Raw genomic sequence first — 14762 nt, 5'->3', positions numbered from 1 at the left:
TATTTTGGTGGAACCAGGGATTGAACTCTGGCCCTAGTGCTTGCCAGGGAAGCTCTTATTATACAGAGCCAATTCCCTGGCACCATCATCAGTGCTTCATTTTATTGCTGACTAATATTCTGTCCTATCAGTGTACCACATTTTATTTGTCCATTTGTGCTAATGTACACTTCGTTGTTTGCACTTTTGGCTCCTATAAATCATACTGTTATGAACATTTGTATCCACTTTTTGTGCAGTTTTCCTTTTACTTGCTCTTGAGCATAAACCTGGGAATGAAATAGCTGGGTCACATGGTAGCTCCCTAACATCTTGAGACTCTGCCATTTAAATGGTTTTGATTTGTATTTCTCTATTGACTAGTAGTTTTTAAATTTTTTTATGTGTGCTTAATGTCCATTTGTATGTATTTTGGGGAGGCATGTTCAATACTTTGTTCTTTTAAAATATGGCTTGTTGATCTTTTTATTGTTGAATTGTAAAACTTCCTTTTACACCCAACAGTGTAGTTAGTGCACATTGTTTTATGCAGTGCTCTTTAAATCACCTAAAGCAAGAAAGGAGAAAAAGGTACACATTTATACTATCTTATTTAATTACTGACTTTTATATTATACTATCCTTTGTAACTTATCAATCTTTCGCTCCTGTTTTCACTGACTTGCTTTCAACCTGAAGAGCTATTTTTACTGTTTATTAAGGCACATCTGCTAGCAACAAACTTTCCAATCTTTTATTTTCTGGGAATGGATTTATTTCCCCTTCTTCTCGACTATAAACTCAGTTATCATTGTTTTATTTTTAGAACTTTAATAAGTCAGGCCTCTCCATTTTTTTCCATTCTGATGAGAAATCAAATATATATCTTACTGTATTAACTTGTACATTTTTCTTTTTGTCTTGGAGCATTTTTATGTTGATGTATTGGTGTGAGTTTCTGTATTTATCCTATCTTGATCTTCTTGCACTTGTTAAATGTGTAGATTAATGTTTTCATCACATTAGACAAAATTTTTTTGTTTCTGCAGTACTTGGAATTAAACTTAGGGCTTTCTTACTGAAAGCCCAACTTGTGTTTCTTTCTGGGGCATGTTCTGCTAAGTTGCTAAGTTGCGCAAGCTGTGTTCAACTTTGGCCATCCTTCTTCTTTGGCCTTCCTGAGTGCTGTAGCTCAGGCATGCACTGTCGTGCTGGGAAGCATTAAGAGTGTTGTAAGTCATCATTTCTTCTCATATTTTTTTCTGTATGCTTAGGAAGGGTCTACAGGGTGTTCAGCGTCTCAGTACTAGATAGGATTCCTAGTGCTTCTCCTGTTTACAGTTAATCAAGTGCTGGGATTACAAAAATGCACACAATACTCAGTCTCAATTGGCATATCAGGGTGCCTGGGGTGAGGCTGGCAGCACAGGCCCAGGGATTTAACCCCGCCCCTTCACCTGCTTGCAGGTGTTTTATTCACTGAGTTATTTTGCCAGCCCTCTTCTCTTAATTTTTCTACCTGTTCTCTACTTTTTTTTAAGGAAAGAAAGGTTTATTCACATCACAGTTAGTGCAGGCATCAGTCCATACTTAGCTGGCTCCAACCAAGGCAGAGTGGCACATGGCAGAGAACAAAATTTCATGGTGGAGGCAAAGAGCCAGAGCAAGGAAAGAGTAGCAGCAGCTGAAGCAGCTAGCTTCTCATCCCATTTTACATTGTAATGCAAATACCTGCCCCAGGGCAGGTGCAGCTTCCACACACACAGTAATCAGCCACAAACTCCAGATAATGCCCCATGACTGCCTGAGGCTTTGGGGGCACACCTGTACACAAACCATAACATTCCACCACTGGACCCCCAAAGACTCATGCTAATCCCTTCATGCAAAAGCTATTCTAGTTCATCTCTAAGAGTTATCAAATCTCAACAGTTTCAGCATTGCTGAAAAGTCCCAAGTCTCAAGTCTCCTCCAAGATCCAAGCTGAACTCCTAGCTGTGAGCTCTTGTAGAAATGAAAACTTAAACTCCTGCAACACTCAAAGGCACAAGATAAACGTTACCATTCCAAAAGACATACCCAGAGCATACCAAGCATTGGGACCAACACAAATACTCCAGCAGGGCAAACATTAAGTCCTGAAGTTCCATGTGGGACATCTGAAGCACTCTCTGGCAAATTGTGAACTCCATGTGACTCAGCGCCTGTTGCACTCTTGGCTGTGGCTTCCATGCCTTCCCTCTTTGACAGGTTTTGCTCCCTCCTTGCAGTTTCCTTTAGATGATCCACATTCTCGGCTTTTGAAAACTTGGGTTTCCACTGAATAGGGTTCTCACAGCTTCACACACTACCCTCTCAGGGGCACACTGCCTGGCCTCCCAGGCCTTTTTCTGAAATCAAGGTGCAACCCTTCTTAAATTCAAAACTCTTGCATTTTGTAAGCGCCTAAAACCAATGCCACATGGATGATGCCAAGGTCTGCTGACAGCTGGAGCAGTAGCCTCTACCTGTTCTCTACTAACTTTTGCTATATGTATATTGGTCCACTAAGTGCTGTCCTGTGTTTCTTGAAGCCTTTATTCAACTTTCCTTCATTTTTTATTCTGTCTCCTCTTCAGAATATGTATTGTCTATGTTCCTAAGTTCTCTATAAGGAACTCAAAGCAATTTACTAGACTTTAGTACTGGGAATTACAGCGAGGACTTGTGAAAGCCATGAGTCAGACAGTTTAATACCAAGTCATACAGTCATACAGGCAGATTGAGGGCATTATGGCCCTCTGTAGGGAACATAGAGATGCAGGTTCTTTTAATAGGGATTGGAAAGAAGATAAGCATAATTAGACAGGAAGATGTTAATAAACATCTGTGGTCAGAGTTCTCTGGCTGTCTTGGACCTCATTGGGCAGAGTCCTTGAAGCGTCTTGTGTAAAAGTTTTGGGTATCTCCAGATATGCATAGATTTGCAACATTCTATTTTATTTCTTTTTTTAAATAACATCCTTTGTTTGCCAGTGACTTCATTCATACTAAGGTGAGCCTTCACTGAGACCAATACCTGTGCTGGCAAACAGGTTGAGTCCTAGGAGGATTGTGTCTGCTTTGAGCCTTATGTTCTCTTACTCTTTGTGAAACTTCAGGTCTTCTGTTGAGTTTCTTATTGTTTGTTTACTTTTCAATTTCTGAGTTTCCATTTGCCTTTTACAATACTTTTTATTGATAATTTCATCATCATAGCTTGTTTTACTTCAGTACACATGGAATTTTGTTCTTCAGACATGGTAATTCTGGCTGTTTTGTTGGATGCAATATTTGGACCTTCTCATGGGTAGTTCACTCAACTAGTCTTTTTCTTATATATATGACACCACTGTTTCTTTCCATATCCCATAATTGTTTGTTGTCAACTGAACATTTTCTTTAATTTATTTTAGTTCTTTTTGAGAATGGCTTGTTTTTGCTTTTTACCTGTATAGAGACTTGCCTGCACCATCTTAATGATGTCTGTTTTCTCCATAGTTTGAAGGCTTTTGATGTGACCCCTCAGAGGGCAGGCTATGCCCAAGCAAACAGTCACCCTGTGGTGATAGTAGTATTAGCAGGCCTTTATTCCTCCATGTTTTTGACGTATCTTATGACAAAGTCGTCTCCCTCAGTTGTTCACATACCTCCTGTTAGAGTCCACTGATTATCTGCTGATCACTTTGTTGTGTGACACAATGCCATGGACATTTGTTGCTCCTTATTCTTATCCAGTTGTGCCTAAGTGGTGGTAGTTTTTGAAGTTTGTTCTTACTCCATGGTTGTACTTCTTAATGGATTGTGATTGTCTCTAATAAGCTAGCTGATCTATAATTTATCTTATTGCTCTGATGAATCTATCAAATGCCTTTTCATTTGCTTAACAGCAATGCTTTCATGTTTTTTGAAATCATCCTTATGCTTGAACTTCCCCAGACTTTGTTTGATCACTGTGAGTCTAATCTACATAGTGAGACCTTATATAGACCCTAGACTAAGCCATTTTTAAAAAAGCTGTTAAAAGGCAGGAGTAATTAAGCTTTGGACAAGATTATAGTTTTTAGTTTGTAGGAACTATTGCATTTTATATTTGTTTATAGTGGCAGAGTGCAGTTTAAAATTGCTTTAATTAGTGTCCAGTGTTGATCTCTTTAAGTGGCATTGCTTTCCTTAGGACTTTTTATGTGCTTATTGATATACAAATTCTAGCAAACCAGGGGAGTTAGTATACTAACATCATCACACCCAAATCTATTAGCTGATGTGCTCACTGGAAATGGGAAGGCAAGATGTCACAATAGCATCTCTTGCTCTGTCCAGCTGCAATTCATCTGTTTCTCTCTCCATGTTTGTCTTCTGTTTCACCTTAGTTTATTGTTAGTTCCTTGTTTAGTTGTATAAAAATTGGCTTAATAGCAAATTAAGTGAAATTTGCCGTCTTCACATAAAGTTAACACTTTTAAAATTTCTTTGGGGACAAGACATTTAAACTGAAGAAGTCTCACAACAGTGGACATTGTATCAGTCCAGGTATTTATTTCCTGATTTTTTAAATCAATATTTCACGTTTGTGTGTTAATCATCATAAAACAGTGATCTTATGGGGTTTTTTGGGGGTGATGTGCTTTAATGGCTAAAAAGGCTGCACAATTTTCCAGTTTTTTTTTTCTTTTTTTCTTTTGTTTTCTTTTCTTTCTTTTTTTTTAGGAGGGGAGTACCAGGATTGAACTCAAGATGTTCTCAAATTATCATTCATCCTCATAAAAACCTCGACATGTATTGGTGTTCCAGAGAGATTAATTAATGTGCTTCATAGCTGGAAAACCCAAAATTTGAATCCAGGCCTGACGTATTCCAGAGCCCATTATTTTTGTTAAGTTATAATTCAGTATTCATTCATAACCACAGGACAAGATTTGTGCTCGATTTTGTATCTATATCATACTGCATTCTCACAGCAACTCTGAGTCAGGCATTATTATCCCCATTTAATGCTTCGGGTCACCTCAAATGAGTAACCAGAGTGCTATTAGGTTTGACCTTCCTCCATTTCTAATAACTGGCTGACTAATCAAGATACTGTAATTAATTGTGCCACCAGGTGGGGTTTCTCCTTTGTCTGCTAGAATTATTGAGTGTTTTTGAGACATTTTGTTAGATCTCATAAATACATTATGTCCTGGATTGTTTTTCAGGAATTTGAGGTGGTAGATTTCTTAAAGGTCTAATCATGTTATAAAATTGAAGCCAGATTTGTTTAAGAATATTTTCACAGGTCTATTGAAATCATAGAAAAAAGTCCATCTCTCAGTGTTGTGAGGTAAAATGATCTGGTTTCAGTGGTTCTCACCAGTTCCTCCTCCCTCTACAGGATCACTGACACTATCCTGGCAATGGCTTGCCCATCCTCTGAGCTCCTCCAGAAGTACCACACCATCGACCAGTTCTTCAGGTAGAGGTGTTACTCACACTGTGGGGAGCAAACTGTTTTCTGTCTTAAGTCCATCTTCTGGTATGACTAATTGTTCTTTTGCCTTTAAGGCACAATATAAAAAAAGTGGTCAACCTGCAGTGACCTGGCAAACATGCTAGCTCTTAAAAGTGTCTGGAACAAGAAAGTGGCTTCAAGTACCTTCCTGAAGCATTCATGGAGGCTCGCAGTCAGTTCTCTCCCACTCACCCTTTTTGGAAATTATCAAGAACAGTGCTCAAAGATTTTCGTCTTCTAAACTGTCAGGTTAAAAAGATGATGAAAATAAATACCAACTGCATAGCAGCATGGCTTATAGGAAATAAAGAAAAAATGGCTTTGACCTTAAATACTGCTAGCATTCTTCCTTGGTGTTGTGTCACAAGTTTTCCTTTTCCTCTGAGAGGACCATTGGGAAGAGGCCTGCCGTCTCTTCCATTCAGTAGATCCCTACAGCGTATCCTCATTGTTAGCTCATTTCACTCTTATGGCAGTTGTGTAACACATTTGTTTTATTTCTGTGTAACATATATGAAGCCACAGAGGCTTAGAAAATTATGGTTTGTCCAGAATCACACAGCTTCAAAGTGGCACCAGGGATGGAAAATGGTTGTGCTTGTACTTCAGCTGCAGCCAGCCCAGCCTCCAGTGGGATCCTGGCAATTCTTCTTGTGACAGTCTTGGAGGCTTCTCAGTTACAGGACCTTTGGGGTGAAATCCATTTGCATGTTATTCATATCAACTGAACAGGATAGACATGCAGTTTTAGAACTTATTTTTAAGGATGTGTCTAGCTTTCTGTTTTCTCCTAGGTGGAAAATCTATATCCTATTTTTATCAATTCAGCCATCATTTCAATGTTTTTCCATGCTTCAACAAGAGTATGAGCTTACAGGGCATGGTAGCACACGCCTGTAACTTGAGCACTTGGGAGGCTGAACCAGGAGGGTCAAGAGTTTGAGACCTAGCCAATTAGTGAGATGTTGTCTCCAAAAAATGAGGCGTGTACTTTATCACCATATCTGAGTTACTTTAGTGTGACTCTTTGATTTTATTAACTCATCATTCTCCTTTTTCATAATTCTTCCTTGCTGAGTTTCAGGAGAAAATGTTTTAATATAGAATGTGTTTTTAAGAAAATGGTCATTAATCATATTAGAAATGTAAAAAGCCTATTATTTTAGGCCTTTATGTGAAATCTGTGTGCCTTATATCTTTATACTTTTATGAATTCACTTACTTCTGCTGATGTATTTGCAAATGCTTTTTTCTATAGATTAACTTCATTTTTACATTTTGTTTTTTTATTGCCCAGTTTATTTCTATAATTTTGGCTAGAAGGATCATGGTGTAACATCTCTCACTGCGACCGTACATATGGTGAAGTAATGACATGTGCCTTATGAGAAGGAATAGTAGCCATACATGGTCCTGCAGGGCATGGCTGAAGAGGTAGATCTGAGGAAGTAGGCATACTTAACTATAAAAAGCAGTAAGATTTTGTCATTCTAATGAGAAACACATGGAGTCAAATGAAAGTCATAAATAACAGACCATATACTGATATTAATGACAGTATTTTTCAATAACTTAGGCCTGAAAAATGCATCATATTAAACAGATTTTAATACTACTCAAGTGATCGTTGTTTTCTCTTTTTTTTTTAAATGTATTTGGTACAGGGTCTCGCTATACAGTTCAAACTCATAGTGATCCTACTGTTTGCAGCCACCCCAGCACTGGAATTACAGGCATGGCAACTGCACCCGGTCTCCTGCTGGCTCAGCATGCCCAGCTGGCACAGCTGGGCATTGAACCCGGGTCCTTGCACCAGCCTAAACATGTGCTTGGTCTGCTGAGCTATCTCGCCATCCCTGTTTTCTTTTTTTTTTTAAATCACTTCATTTATTACATAATATATGTTGGATGGTAATGTATAGCCAAAGTGACATGAAAGGAGTGAGAATTATTTTCTCCATTCATATTTTAAACATTTTACGTTTGGTATTTTTTTAATGTTTAGCAATAATGTGAGTAGAAGAAAGTTCAGTTCATGAAAAATAGCTTGCTACATTACCACTGCCAAGGTCAAGTTTACCTCCATTGCTGTTTGACTGCACAGCACATGCGATCTCTACTTTTGGAAGTATAAGGATTATGATTGTGAAGCAAAGGTTCTCTGTGCACATAATTCCATAGAAAAAGTAATGAGTTTACTTAAAAGTTGATGAAATGTCATTACACTGCTTATCTGAGAGCAAAAATAAGGGCCAACAGATTGGTGTCTCCACTATCCTTTCGTTGAGTATGACCAGATGAGCAGCAGCCTTTCTCCATCCACTGTGTATCTGTGTGCCTGCCAGGGACTTCCCACCTGCCATGGAACATCCCAGGGAGGAATATCACTCTTCTGGACTGTGTGAGAGGTGATTCTCCAGATACTTCAGGAAAGATCCTCCATGCACCAGTGGGAAAGGTAGGTTATACCTTACCACACACTGAAGAGCATGAAATTTTCAGAGGTTCTGATTTTCATGCATAACAAAATGTTCAGAGCTTGTAAATCATTTGCCTTTTACTTAATAATGTTCATTGACCTAATGGACTAGATGCTAAGCTTGCTGTGTCATGCTCTCCTATTCCACACATCCTCACCTGTCACTTCTGTGCAAGCCCATCCCCAGGGCACAGAGCCAACTCAGTCATGGTGAGGGACTGCCACCCATATGTATAAATGGAATCTATATGAAAAGGGAGTGTCATAAGAAACACCCATACAAAAGGTTGTAAAGTATTGCAATTGTCCTTTACATGTTTATATTTCACATGTGTGTATGGTATCTTAACCGGTATTCAGGTTTTATGTCATTGAAGAATGATAAACAAACCATAAGCTTTTGTCTATCTTCCTTTTCTCTGTTTTTGTATTCTAATAGCCTGTTATTTAGCATTTGCAAGAAGAAAAACTGCTGATCAAGCAATTATACTTATGCTGTCAAAGCAACCCAATTCCATAAAAACCAAAAGGCAGCTGCTCTGTGTATGGGAATTTACTCAGTTTCTGACTCCTCTCCGCAATATCTTCTCTTGCTGGGACTCAAAAGCACAAGTGGTCACCTTAGCCCAGTACCTAATGCATCAGCATCATCTACTTCATGGTTTGAGGCATGAGTTCTACAGTATGTGCCAAAAATCACTCTCTTATTTTGCAAATTGCTAATGCACTTGGCTGAGAATATTCCAGTAGTGGTAAAGGATGGATTAGCAGGGTCTGGACACTGCAATAAAATCAAAGACTGTCTCTGAGATGGTCACAATGGTCCTGGATAAAGAGTTACTTTGGCACCACAGTAACACAGCTAATCCACTTAATTCTACTGCAGTGGCAACAGAGTTTGAGAATTGAGATGTGATTCTTTCCAATGATCAAGAGTTTGACCCTCTTTGGAAGAGGCAGAATGTTGAGTGCCTTCAGCCCCTGACTCTTCTGAAGAGGTGGCTCAGCTACAGTGACATGGACTTGAGGAGAGCAGAGACTCTGCTTGAGCAAGGGGAGACTTCGTGGACAGTGGCTGCCCAGAACTTACTGGGCCACAAGGTGCAGCAGCACAAGCCCAGCAGCCACTGTTACATCCCATTGTCTCCAGCTCTGGATCTCAGTAAGGAAGCATTGGCTCGCAGTACATTTTCTTTCTGGAACCAGCCTAAGTGTGGTGAGTTAGCACTACACAAAGATGCATCACCCTTTTGCCTAAGGAGGGACATTGCAAAGGAAATACAATGGAGACAAACCTTCTCTGTGGGTGTGTTATGTTCACACAACCCCAGGGAACCCATTACACCCACCTTTACAAATGTCTCTGTGTTAGTTGATACATTGTGTCACCTTGGCTGAATCAGCTCCAGATCTCAGCATGGGGGCTAGCCCTGCAGGTGGGCAGGGCCCAACAATTGACAAAGGCAGGAAGCCTCCTGCCTGGTTTCCTGCTGCCTAACACCAAGGAGAAGTCTCTGTCTTTGGAGGAGCTTTATTTATGCAGGAGATCTGATCTTCACTGTGGAGTGCAGGTGTTCAATGTCAGAGCAGAAGGAAGAGAGAGGCTTGATGAATGCCACAGCTGATGCTCCTCCTCTGCTCTTCATTGCTTTCTGCCTCATGAACTGCTGCTGTTTGCTTTGGAGCCAGCAGCATATGGACAGCACTCTGGAGTAACTGTGAGCTAAATAAACATTTACTTCCTTCGAGTGTGAGGTATATGTCCCAGCAACTAGGAAAAAGTAACTAAGACAGTCTCCAAGAACCCAGATCTCTCACACCAGCAAGAGGCCCACTGTCAGTGTGAGCCTCATGGTGACTGGAACCCAGCCTCTGGCAAGGAAGACGCCCAGACTCACTGCACACCTATGGACTGTGACTCCAGTCAAAGACACAGGTGCTTTTTGGACCTGATATCCAGGACAGCAAAGATCTGTCTGAAGCAGTGCCAGAGACCAATTTGCAGTCTGATGTAAGTACAGAAGCAAGGCAAGTTCTGGCAGCCAAAGCCCTGGCAAATTTCAATGAGTTTGTAGAAAAGGAGGAAGTGAAAAAGAAAGTAGAAATGTGGCAGGTATTTTAATTTCTTTTTATTATATCTAAGCAGGAAATATTATGTGAGAGCAAAATACATGTAGCTTTTTTGTTACAGAATTATCAAGATATATTCCCATCATACTTTTAAAGTTGAGGTGTTTCATCTGTGATGTGAATTTGATGTTATAGAAAGAAATGACATAGCATAGTTGTATTTTTGCACTTTAATCTCCATGTGAAAGAAAGCACAAGGCACTGTCCTTGGTCTGAACAAGGTGTTGATGTTGGTAGATTGTTTTCTTGCTAGCTGGTTTTGTGTGTTCAACCAGTCCACAGTAGATGGCATCAGAAAGCAGCCTGAACCATCTCGGAACCAGTGCCTGGCTCAGGAACCTCACTGAGAATCAGTGACTGAGAAATGTAAAAGATTTCCCAGAGCTCCTTGGTACTAGTGATGAATGAGCTCTTTCCTCTCAGCCTCCTCTCCCTCAGACTTGCTGGTCTCAGTCTAGTATGACCACCATCAGGGCTCAGTGCAACATATGGGAAAGACCCCAGGATAGCAGGGTGATGTTAGTTTTCTCTGAGTGGAGGCATTTGAGGTCCATCTTGTGACTTTTACTTAATGTATGAAAACAAGCCTTTAATTGAGATTCTCTCTGCTTTTTTTATCTCTGGATTTGATTTTTGGTCTTTCACTTTTAAACATACAAGTTATCCCAAAAACTAAAATGAACATTGTTTGAATAGTATGGTGTCACCTATACTTATGTTGGGCTCTTTCACATGCACTACACTCTGTGATTTTCACACTAGTCCTGGGAGGCAGAAGATACCATTCACTTATAGGTTCCTTGTTCACCTTATAAGTTGAGCATTATAGATGAGACTAAGGATCACAGAGACCAAATGACTTGCTGAAGATGACAGGGCTTGTGTGTAGCAGAGGCAGGACACATAGTGTTTTAGTTTTCATTTTCCGCTTAGGCTCTCAAGTCATTGGAAAGTTTCAGGAAACATTGTAGTTATATAATCATTTAAAGTTCTTTTTGTTTTGTTTTATATATTTTGAGTTGTTTCCTTAGCCACATAAAATTGGATCTGAAGTGACCGTGTTATATATATGACCTGTTAGAATAGGAAGGAATGCAGACAACTGGGAAGTATTGACTTGTTCATAAGATTATAAAGAGAAACTCTGTACAGGAGAGCAGGAGGTCCTTGGCACAGCAGATATAGTGAGGCTGCTTGGACCGAAGCCTCCTCTGTCGTTTTCAACCTTTATTATCCCAGGCATGTTATTTCCTCTCTCTGACTTATCTGTGAGGAACCTTCCTGCAGGACTGTGAAAGCTAAGACATAAGTCATGTATTATATTTTTGGTTTTATAGTAAGCATGCTGCAAATGTTGAGTGGGTGAATGAATGAATGGAAAGACTCACTGTACTTGAGCACTGTGGAGCACTTTAATGTCCCTGCGAAAGCCCTGTGGGAAGTCTCTGCGGAGACCTCAGTGTTAGGGACTCTATGGAAAGTTGATCAGCATGGTGTGTGCAGGAAGGGCCCTCAAGATGTAGTGGGAAGTCTGTGACAAGTCTCCGCATTTTCTGAGGTTTCAGCAGTAACTGTAGAGTAATTGCCAATCTGTTCAAGGTCTTTGGGAGGTGGACTCAGTGCTGACTGGGAGGTCTTTAAAGGCAGTGAGAGAGCTCTTGAGAGTGGAAGGTCATTGTGCCAACTAAGAGGTTTCTGTTGAGCCTGTTTCTGCGTATTTTATCAACATAGAGAGATCTTTACATATGGTCTCTGGTTTTTGCCTAATACCTCTAACATGTCTCTGGGGGGTCTGTGAAATCTGGTGAGTGTTGGGAGTGGAGCTGCTGAAGGTGGAATTGACCCTATGTGGGAGGCAGGATGAGGCCTCACTGCCTAAAGCAGTCAAGTTACCTCAGTCTTCAGCAAAAACATCCTGCCTGGACATTATGGGCTATTAGTCACTAGGCAAACTTGTGTCTTGCAACTTGCTAAAGGTATAAATAAAGATCCTTACTGTTGATGGGGAGTCCTGTCAACCAGTCAGATCATCTGAAACCTAACCTAGCTCTCGTTTTCTTGTCTCTTTTCCTCTTTCCTGCCTGAGTAAAAGAGATCACAGTGAGAGACCAACAGGTGAGGTCTTGGGAAGAATTCTGAGTGAGATCAGAGGCCTAGGAGGGAGTAGGGGAATAAGTGTCTCTGTCAAGGTGACACAAGAACTCAGAGCTATGTGAGTGTCTTGTTGTTAGACTGGGGGCTCTCAGTGTATAACACACACACACACACACACACACATGGTGATGAGCTTTCTCTGTGAGTTGTCTTTGTAGGAGATGTGATGTGTCTCTTGAATCTGCATAGCAGACCTCATGGTCCCTTGTGGAGACTGAGCATTAGGACAGAGGAACACGCTGCTTCTGTATTCCACCTCCGGCCTAGCTAGGTTATGGCACTGTTGCTGGCAGAAGCAATGGGACCATATCTACCTCAGTACATTTCAGAAAACACTTTAGGACACCAGAGAACCCAGAGGCACCCAGGCATAGCTCCTCCTATGTTCACAGTCACCACTGGGATCAGGGACACTCTGTGCCTCAGGGCCCAACCCATTCTACGAGCACTGGCACCTCACATAGTTAGGTCCACACTGGGTATGAACACAGGCACACAGGCATCCAGGTCCCTGAGAAAAGATTTGGCTGCGGGGCAGCATGCAGAACCACCAGTCAGACCCCAGGGTTGGGTGCCTACTTCTGCCTCCACCCCAGGTACAATCCACTCCCACAGATGGGTGCAGGGCCCCTTTGCATGTCCTAATAAGCTGTGCTTGCTGCAGGACACTTGATCCCAGGATTGACGTCTTAGGTGTGGTGCCTGTGGCTGCCCTGTGTGGCACACAGCACAGGACATGCTCTTAGAGGAATGGCCGCTCCTCTCCCTGCCTCTTGAGCCCTGCTGGTTTTGCATGAGGCCCAAGGCCTACAGGAAGGGAAACCCACGTTAGAAACAGTGAGGACAGAGCGACTCCTCCTGGGCAGTCCCTGACCGCAAAAAAGCACGTCAGGCCCCTCCCAGCCTTTGTGTGGCACAACCTGCATGTACACCGACTCTCTTGCCTGTGGATCAAACACAGCTGGGAGCCAGGCAAGCCTGTCTGTATTACCGCAGCACAGACCCTCAACCCTTCAGAGGCCCTCATTTATAGGCAGTCTTGGGGTGCACCCGTGTGATAGGTTTCCAGACTCTCAGGTCTTGTCTTCTGTTTTCTGCCCACTGTCAGTTCATCCTCCCTGCAGGATGTGGACATACACAAGGGTACCCAAGGTATTAATAAGATGTTGATCCTCAGCAGCAAGCTCTGCTCTTTCTCAAACCCAGCCCTCTGACTCTGTGTGGGACCTAAAGGTGCTTTCTCTGGATCTGGGATCTGGATCAGGTTGGTCCCTGGAGTGGTGCAAGGAGGAGCATTTAACAACTAATGTCACCTCCAGTGTGCTGTTGGACCGCAGTGGGTATTGTGAGTGCCCTGTCCCCTGCAGCATTCACACTGGGCTGGCACCGCTCTGCTTCAGTCTTGGCTCCAGCCTTTTGTGTTCTCCCACATCCCACACTATCCGCAGTGAATGAGTCAGTTACTGGGCCTCATATTCCTGTTCCATTGCCCAAACTGCTAACTGGGACTGAGTGTGTGAGATGGACCAGGACAAATGAGATGTGAGGAGGGCCGCCCTCACATCATTGGGATTTTCCTATCCTCACTGCTGCTCTAGAGCCTGAAGTAGGCCTAGGACCTGGGAGGAGGCTCTGAGCTCTGCTTTAAAACTGAATCACTTAGTCTATCTCTGCCTTGACCATTGCTAGGTCCAGGAGGGGCTTCCCTGTGTTAGCAATTGCCACCCATTTATGACTGGTGGAGCCACATCATCCCACCTTTGATGAAAGTGTGGGGAGTTTTCAGCCTAAGATGTTTCTATGCCCCTGGTTCCTACAGCTGCCTTAAGGTAGAGGGACAGTGGAAAGGGGTTGAACCAGAGCCCAGGGTGGGGTATAGTTGGGGTTCCTTGGCTTTCTTTTAGAGTTTTCTTTGTTCCTGTAATGATGAAAACAAGAGTTAATGAAGGAGCTCAGGGGAAGGTGAGCTTGCACCCTGGTCACCCTCCACAACACTCTGTCCCTTCCAGACACCAGAGCCCACAAAGCATAGAGAAGACCTAGCCACTTACTTCTTAGGAGAAAAATAGTTTATTAGAATGCAGTACATATCACAAATGAATGGCTTGAGAAAGTCATTTTCCTGTACATAGCCACTTATTTTTCTGCAGATGGCTTTTCCTACTGAGAATAATGTGTCAGGAATTTCTCTGCGGTTCAGCTAGGACACCTCTCCAAAGGGGACAGTGCCTCAGGAAATGATGCCGGCCTGGTGCCCTGGGCCCAGGGGACCCAAGCTGGGAGGGGATGACCAAGTAAAGTTTCTTGGGGACTGAGGGGTGGGGGAGCCTCTGGCCCTGATGCCCAGTGCTGAACTGTCTAGTTTTCAAGGACTCTTGGTCATGGAAGTACCTCTCCTTCATAGCACAGCTGTGGGACATAGGGATGGCAGCTCATCCTGGCATTCACTTGTGTTCCAAGATGCAAGAAACCTGAGAGATTGTGTCCTGACCTTCTTTCTCTTTGTTCTCA

General features: G+C 42.2%; 1 pseudogene; it reads left to right on the top strand.

The window, feature by feature from the left end:
• The window catches only part of LOC101571865, a 16329-nt pseudogene extending 6255 nt beyond the window's left edge, over positions 1–10074 (top strand).
• The last annotated feature ends 4688 nt before the right edge of the window (positions 10075–14762 follow it).

Source organism: Octodon degus, unplaced genomic scaffold (genome assembly GCF_000260255.1).
Source record: "Octodon degus isolate 3935 unplaced genomic scaffold, OctDeg1.0 scaffold00427, whole genome shotgun sequence".
In the NCBI taxonomy this organism is placed as follows: domain Eukaryota; kingdom Metazoa; phylum Chordata; class Mammalia; order Rodentia; family Octodontidae; genus Octodon; species Octodon degus.
The sequence above is the reverse complement of the archived record's forward strand: the minus strand, read 5'-3'. Positions and strand labels throughout refer to the sequence as shown.